The sequence below is a fragment of the Portunus trituberculatus genome, chromosome 21, assembly GCF_017591435.1.
Source record: "Portunus trituberculatus isolate SZX2019 chromosome 21, ASM1759143v1, whole genome shotgun sequence".
Classification (NCBI taxonomy): Eukaryota; Metazoa; Arthropoda; class Malacostraca; order Decapoda; family Portunidae; genus Portunus; species Portunus trituberculatus.
The window spans coordinates 7,762,485-7,769,984 of record NC_059275.1 but is presented as its reverse complement, the minus strand read 5'-3'; the positions used below and the strand labels follow the sequence as shown (position 1 = coordinate 7,769,984).

At 44.2% G+C, this 7,500-nt stretch overlaps 1 long non-coding RNA gene across 8 annotated transcripts in view; it reads left to right on the top strand.

Moving 5' to 3' along the window:
* LOC123507134 overlaps nucleotides 1-7,500 on the top strand; it is a 71,470-nt gene that overhangs the window by 61,998 nt on the left and 1,972 nt on the right. For 6 of the 8 annotated variants that reach the window (XR_006675593.1, XR_006675588.1, XR_006675591.1 and 3 more), the window contains exons 3-5: nucleotides 4,927-5,068; nucleotides 5,271-5,375; nucleotides 6,680-7,262. This is a non-coding gene — a long non-coding RNA (uncharacterized LOC123507134). Of the gene's footprint in view, nucleotides 1-4,926; nucleotides 5,069-5,270; nucleotides 5,383-6,679; nucleotides 7,263-7,500 lie in introns of those variants that run through there. The other 2 variants (XR_006675594.1, XR_006675595.1) reach the window with 2 other exon arrangements.

The window sequence follows — 7,500 nt, the reverse complement described above, 5'->3', positions numbered from 1 at the left end:
ATTTCGTGGTTAGTGGTTGAGATCGAGGTGTGTGGATGAGATTGATGGGACTAGAAGGGTTATTTATTTACTTTCCTGGTCAATTCATCGCTGGATTAAGTGAGGCTTGTATTTGGAAAGGTGGGAGATTGATTTGCTTAGGGCTTGTTAGTCTATTCGTAATTTGGTGAATGGGTAGTGATTGGTGATTGATTGGTGATTGGTGATAGATTGGTGAGTTGTGAGTGGTGACAGACGGATTGATGAGTGGTGACAGACTGATTGATGAGTGGTGACAGCCTGATTGGTGAGTGGTGACAGCCTGATTGGTGAGTGATGAAAGCCTGATTGGTGAGTGATGACAGCCTGATTGGTGAGTGGTGACAGCCTGACTGGTGGGTGGTGAGTGGTGACAGACTGATTGGTGGGTGGTGAGTGGTGACAGACATATTGGTGGGTGGTGAGTGGTGAGATGGATTGGTAGGTTGTGAGTGGTGACAGACTGATTGGTGGATGGTGAGTGGTGAGATGGATTGGTAGGTTGTGAGTGGTGACAGACTGATTGGTGGGTGGTGAGTGGTGACAGACTGATTGGTGGGTGGTGAGTGGTGACAGACTGATTGGTGGGTGGTGAGTGGTGACAGACTGACTGGTGAGTGGTGACAGACTGATTGGTGGGTGGTGAGTGGTGAGATGGATTGGTAGGTTGTGAGTGGTGACAGACTGATTGGTGGATGGTGAGTGGTGACAGACTGATTGGTGGATGGTGAGTGGTGACAGACTGACTGGATTAAGGAGGTTGGGAGGAAAGGAAGGCTGGTTTACGTAATACTTCATGATCTATTTCTTATTACGCTGATTGGATTTATTAGTGGACATATTAAGTCATTAATGAGGAGTAAATGAAACTGATACTTTTTTATTTCATCTGTTTCTTCTTTGTTTAATGTGAAGATAAATAAAGTTGCTCGTAGTTGAAAAATAACCGAATATAAAAACAAAAATAGTTCCCGAAATATCCAAAACTTATCAAAAAAGTTAACCGCAGACAGACGAAAGAAAAAAAAAAAGCCGGTAGAGTTTCGGAGTTTGGCAGTGTAAGGGATGATAAAATGAAGGGAGTGGAGAGAAAAGACAGACAGACAGACAGAATGATGGCTGAAGGATGGAGAGGTTAATGAGAGGGAAGTGACATGAAGGAAAATAAAGAAGCTGTTTAACTTTTCCTTAGCGAGTGGAAAGGAAGGATAAAAAGGGATAGATGGAATGAAAGCTGAAGGATGGAAAGGAATGAGAGGAAAGTGACATGAAGGAAAATAAAGCAGCTGTTTAACTTTAGTGAGTGTAGAGGAAGGATAAAAAGAACAGACTGAATGATAGCAGGAGGATGGAGAGGAATGAGAGGGAAATTACATGAAAGAAACTGAAGGAAAATAAAGAAGCTGTTTAACTCTTTCCTTGGCTGAGTGGAAAGGAAGGATAGACAGAACAGACAGAATGATAGCAGGAGGATGGAGAGGATTGAGAGGGAAGCGACATGAAGGAAAATAGAGCTGATTTAACTTTTCATCAGTGGGTGGAAAGGAAGGATAGACAGAACAGACGGAATGATAGGAGAGGAATGAGAGGGAAGTGACATGAAGGAAATGAATGGAATGGGATTGAATTACAGGAAAGTGTCTCGTGATTCATCGGAGCGTCCTTCGAGGCGCCACGCGTCCATTCCCCCAAGGATCCTTTTTCCTCTCCCGACACACAACTCTCCTTGCCATGCACCGTAGCCGCGCCGATCTTCCTTCCCGTACCTGTAGCCTGTCACACTCATTGTTTTTACCTATTACCTGTCACGCTCATTGTCCTGTACCTGTTACCTGTCACGCTCATTGTCCTGTACCTGTTACCTGTCACGCTCATTGTCCTGTACCTGTTACCTGTCACGCTCATTGTCCTGTACCGGTTACCTGTCACGCTCATTGTCCTGTACCGGTTACCTGTCACGTTCATTGTCCTGTACCTGTAGCCTGTCACGTTCATTGTTCTGTACCTGTTACCTGTCACACTCATTGTTCTTTACCTGTTACCTGTCACGCTCATTGTACTGTACCTGTTACCTGTCACGCTCATTGTCCTGTACCTGTTACCTGTCACGCTCATTGTCATGTATCTGTTACCTGTCACACTCATTGATCTGTACCTGTTACCTGTCACACTCATTGATCTGTACTTGTTACCTGTCACGCTCATTGTCATGTATCTGTTACCTGTCCCGCTCATTGTCCTGTACCTGTAGCTTGTCACGCTCATTGTCCTGTACCTGTAGCCTGTCACGCTTATTGTCCTATGTCAAGACCCTCCCAGAGGTCAGGAAGTTTAACTCACTAGCCCGGCAGCTTAGTAACCCCAGGTGGGCTTGCAAAACTATATCCTTAGGTTGTTGACCCTCAGATGGCGCCTTCCACCAAACCTGGTAGAGATGGAAATTAAAGTCACTGGTTACTTTCAAGTACTAACGTAACTTTATTATACACAGCTGTAATTCCACTTACACACATACACACGCAGAAGATGCGGTGGCAAACATCTGTGTTGTCAACAGTTACTGGACACAGCAGCACACACTAAGTCGGGTTTTCAGCTCCTCTCCCAACACTGAGATGAGTGTAGAATGCAGGGTGGCAGTTTGTCGGCGTGACACCAGGGAGTGCGAGGATGGAGTTTCGGGATCACTGTCGCTCCCGTGTACACTCCGTATGGTTAACAGAGTTCTGGCCACAGACTCTGAAGTGACTCGTTGTCTCGCCAGGTGGTGTTTTGCCAGTCCACACGCCTGCTGCTGGAAGTCCTCCCAGCTCGGTGACTGAGCTGGACTCCCGATGGAATCACCTCCTCGGTAGTCTGCTGGTCACCCCGCCAGTCTTCCCCATTACGGAGCGAGCTCAGAGCTCATAGACCGATCTTCGGGTAGGACTGAGACCACAACACACTCCACATACCGGGAAAGCGAGGCCACAACCCCTCGAGTTACTACATCTCGTACCTATTTACTGCTAGGTGAACAGGGGCCACACATTAAGAGGCTTGCCCATTTGCCTCGCCGCCTCCGGGACTCGAACCCGAACCCTCTCGAGTGTGAGTCGAGCGTGCTAACCACTACACTACGCGGTGTGTGTATCCAGGGAGTGGTACACGAAACCTCCGTCTGTGTTCCTACTGAGCAAGCTCCTGCGACGTGGCTCGTTATACATAAACAATTTAAAGAATGACAGTGGTAATTAGCTCGTTATATATAATAATTTAATGAATTAGTGATAAGGATGAAATGACCATACACTCCTTACAATTACCTAGTTGAAAATAATGAAAGTATCGAAAATTCCTAGTTAATGTTAAAATAGCCGAGTCACGAACTAGAGACGCGTGACATCCTGTACCTGTAGCTGTCACGCTCATTGTTGTTATCTTGTATTCCCTTTAAGTAGTCTTTATGTACATTTTGCTGTATCGTTAGGTGCTTGACATAACGGTATAATGGGCGCGGATATATTGGTTAAGATTAATTGCATATAATTTCTTTTAATATTTATTCTAATTTTTTAACATTTATGATAGCGTTTTTCTTTATACAAGATTTTATTAAGACATGATTACTGTAATTCATAACCCCTCACTTTGGGTTCCTTCCTTAGCGTTTTTCTTTATATAAGATTTAATTAAGATGTGATTACTGTAATTGATAACCCCTCACTTTGGGTTCCTTGCCTTGCTTTGTATTCTTTCATAATGATCATCCTGCATTATATCATTTCAAGTGCATCAGTCTACATCTTGCCTTCCCTCAAAGTGGCTGATTTATTTCAAGCAAGGACGTGATGAAAATCAGAAGAAAACGGCGAATAGTTAACAACCAAAGCAAGGAACGCAAAAAAATATTTCCCTAACTCCTCCTATACTACTCCATCAACATTGCTACTACAACCACTTCACTCTTTACTACTACTAGACAGGCATTCCTAGTATTTTAATTACAAGTAACTTACCTGCATTGCTCACCACCACCTCCCTCTCCTTCCTTCTGTGTGTCCCTTCCACCCCCGCACCTCCTGCCCCGTGATCAGGTTCCCGCCCCAGCCGCAGCCTCGCCGCACCCTGACGTCAGGAAACAGGAGATCAGCGCCGCTAAGGTCGTTCAGATAAATATAGGTTGCGACTCTGCTGGCTCGGGACGCGTTGCTTGCCGCTGCTACTGTTCAGGATGTTCTCTTCTTAATTGTTACTATTCGTGTTCCTTGCTTTGTTAGTTGGTTATTGGTTTATTTTTTTTTTTTATTGGATCTTGTCAAGACGTGTTGCATAGAGGAATATTTGTTGTTACCTATGACTACTGCTACTTCTGTTACCACTGCTGTTGCTGCTGCTGCTGCTGCTGCTACTACTACTACTACTATTACTTTATTTTATTTATTTAATTTTTTGCTGGTTTATGCATGTAATATTGTCTATTGCAGGAGAGAATGGTAACTGCTGCTCTTGTTGTCGCTGTCTTCTTGTAAATGTTCAAATTTTCTAGTTGCATGTATGGCGTTGCTATTTTATTTTTTTTTTTTTTTTTTTCTCTGCGGTTATATGTAAAACAGTCTATTTTACTCTCGTTGTCATCTTATGGTTGTTATAGCTCATGTTTATATTTTCAATTTATTTTGTGGTTCCTTCACTTCGAGCATAATTTTCCAGGTTTATGTAACATTTATCTATTATTGAATCAAACTGCCTGTCTTCTTTTAATGATGGGCAAATTATTAGGTTCCTCTACTGTTTTTTTCCTTTTTTATATCATGTTACTGGATTTTATATAAAAGTGCAACGCAATGTTTGTAATCTACGTGGCGGTGAAAGGCAGGATGGCAGGGATGCGAAGCGTTGAGCTGATGTGCTTTCCTTTATTTTCAGATGACATGACAGTCTTCTGCTCAAGGCGGTGAAGAAAATAGCGTGTTGTTACTATGTAGATGAGAGAGATGGAGAGAGGCGGACGAAAGCGAGGAGGAAGAGAGGCAGACAGATGAACCGCAAGGACTAAGAATTTGTTGAGGTAACGTTTCTCTGTTCAATAAATAAAATGGATAGCAATAATAAATAAGGAACTGTTTATCTGAGAATTACAAGTTCATATACTGTATGTAACATTGTTTGAAATATGAACGTGACTTTTTTTTTTTTTTTTTGGTTTAAAGAATTTCACTCTTAAAAGCCGGTCCTTCCCACTGTACTTACCATTACTAGTGACTCTCCAGGCGCTGCGTCGTCCTGCTGTGCGTGACTCCGATGCAGTTCCAGCAGACGTGTCCTTCGTCATCAGCTCCCGAACTTCTCGGATTTCAACGCAACAGTGTGGCCGTGTTAGTGGTTAGCGCTTCAGTACATTCCTGTCCTCTTAAACCCTTCACTTGTGTTTGTACATATTGGTTCGACTCCATTAGTACAATTGGTTTAAGACTGAATTAGTATGGAATTACTCATTTGTCACGTAGTTGCAATATAAATGTTTCGTCTCCCCTTCCCTCGCTATACACAAATACCAGTTGCCAAGTCAAGTGTATCCATGAAAGTCCCGAGGAGTCACTTAAAATGTCCTCGAGGTTTACTCTTCAAAACTCATTAAGCTATTTTGTCTTTGTGAAATGCATTGAGGTTGGAAGGCATCTGTGGTCAGTCAGTCTACTCGCCTTTTTGCTAAATTGGTCCACGTAAGAAAGCAATGCATGGAATGGTCTGGCTGTGTGGGATGTGGCCCAGTATGCGTACAGTTTTTGGGCGTAAAGTGTAGCGAGTAGGACAGAGGACGTGGCATCGCTGAATCATATTTCATCAATGTTAAGCCAGCACTTGAAAGATAAACCATCAGATTTTATCGTAACTTTAAACCTACACAGGAAGGAAATCTCAGGCTCTCTGCAGGGAACCACGAGTAAAGGCGAGGAAGTTCCCGTTGTGCATGCTTTGGTAACATTACGATACAGTGCTATAGTGTGTTTTCTGAAATAAATGAATGTAGGTGGAGTGATGAAACGAAGCAGATCCTCTTCTTTATTTCAAACACACTACTCCCAGAACTCTGTGCTACGAGTATTCCACACAGTGCAGCAAGGACAGTTTCTCTCTGCTGCACGGTGGGGATAGTAATTTGTTACTGACTGACTTCCGCGTCAACAAGAATAACTACAATTACTACTACAAACATTAATACTAAAAAAAAATTAAGCCTCACAGTGAAAGAAGCAAATGTCTAGATCTAACTAAACTAATGACATTTCTAGTGTAAACATATAGATAACCCTCTACTAGGAAGATGAGAAGATGGAGTGGTGCAACACAAACCACGTTGTGTAACTCCTTAACCTGTTTCTCTCTAGACAGAACTCGGTAACCTTTGTCTCTATTCGCTCCTTGTGAGTAAAGTAAGCGAAGTCAGACATGAAAGGGGAGGAGGATGGAGACGAAGAGCAAGTAAAGGAGCAAAAGAGAAAACTTGTGTAGACAAAAAAAACTAGCAGACCATTCCTTACAATGCACACTCCTGACCTACCTTCTTCCTTGCCTCCTCCTTCCTTCCTTGCCTATCAACCATCCCTGATCGTCGCGGTGTATAAGGGGACCGCACGTCATCTATCAACCATCCCTGATCTTGACCTTAATACTGCAGGTGGCTCCAGATCACTCCCTACGGATGGCAAGACTGAGTGCGGCTGTGGTGGCTAGCATCAGACAACCGAGATTACGAGACCGATACGAGCGACTGAGAAGACGGACGAACAGCAAGATCCAGAAGGAGTGCTGATGATGGACTGCCTGGAGGACAAGACAAGCAACGCCAGCTTCATCAACCTGGACACCACTCAGCGGCGGGGCCATGGACTTCATGACTGATGGTTATACACCGTTATGAGTTGTCAACAAGGAAGATGTGGGGTTGGATAGGGTCTTCTGTGTGCGTGGAACTTGTTGGCCTGAGTGAAGAAATAAGTGTACCGGCGCAAGGAAGATACGACCCGCATGAAACTGTAGAATGTAAGAGAATGATGGAAAATTTGAGTTCAGTGATTGGAATTTAATTTTAACAGGGGAATAATAACTGAACATAATAACTGAAAATAATAACTGAAAAACCCACCTTAATAATAAGATGCAATATGGAGGAAAGGAGATAAAACATGATGTAACTAACTCCCTCCTCTCCCTCTCCCCCTCCTTCCCCTTCTCTCCCTCTCCCCCTCTCCCTCCTTCTCTCCCCCTTCCCCTCCCTCTCTCCTCCCTCTCCCTCTCTCTCCCCCTCTCTCTCCTCTCTCCTCCTCTCTCTCCCTCCCCTCCCTCTCTCCCTCCCTTCTCTCTCTCCCTCCTCCCTCCCTCCCTCCTCTCCCTCCCTCTCTCTCCCCCTCCCCTCCCTCTCCCTCTCCTCTCTCCTCCCTCTCCCTCTCTCTCTCTCCCCCTCCCTTCTCTCTCCCTCCCTCCCTTTCTCTCTCCTTC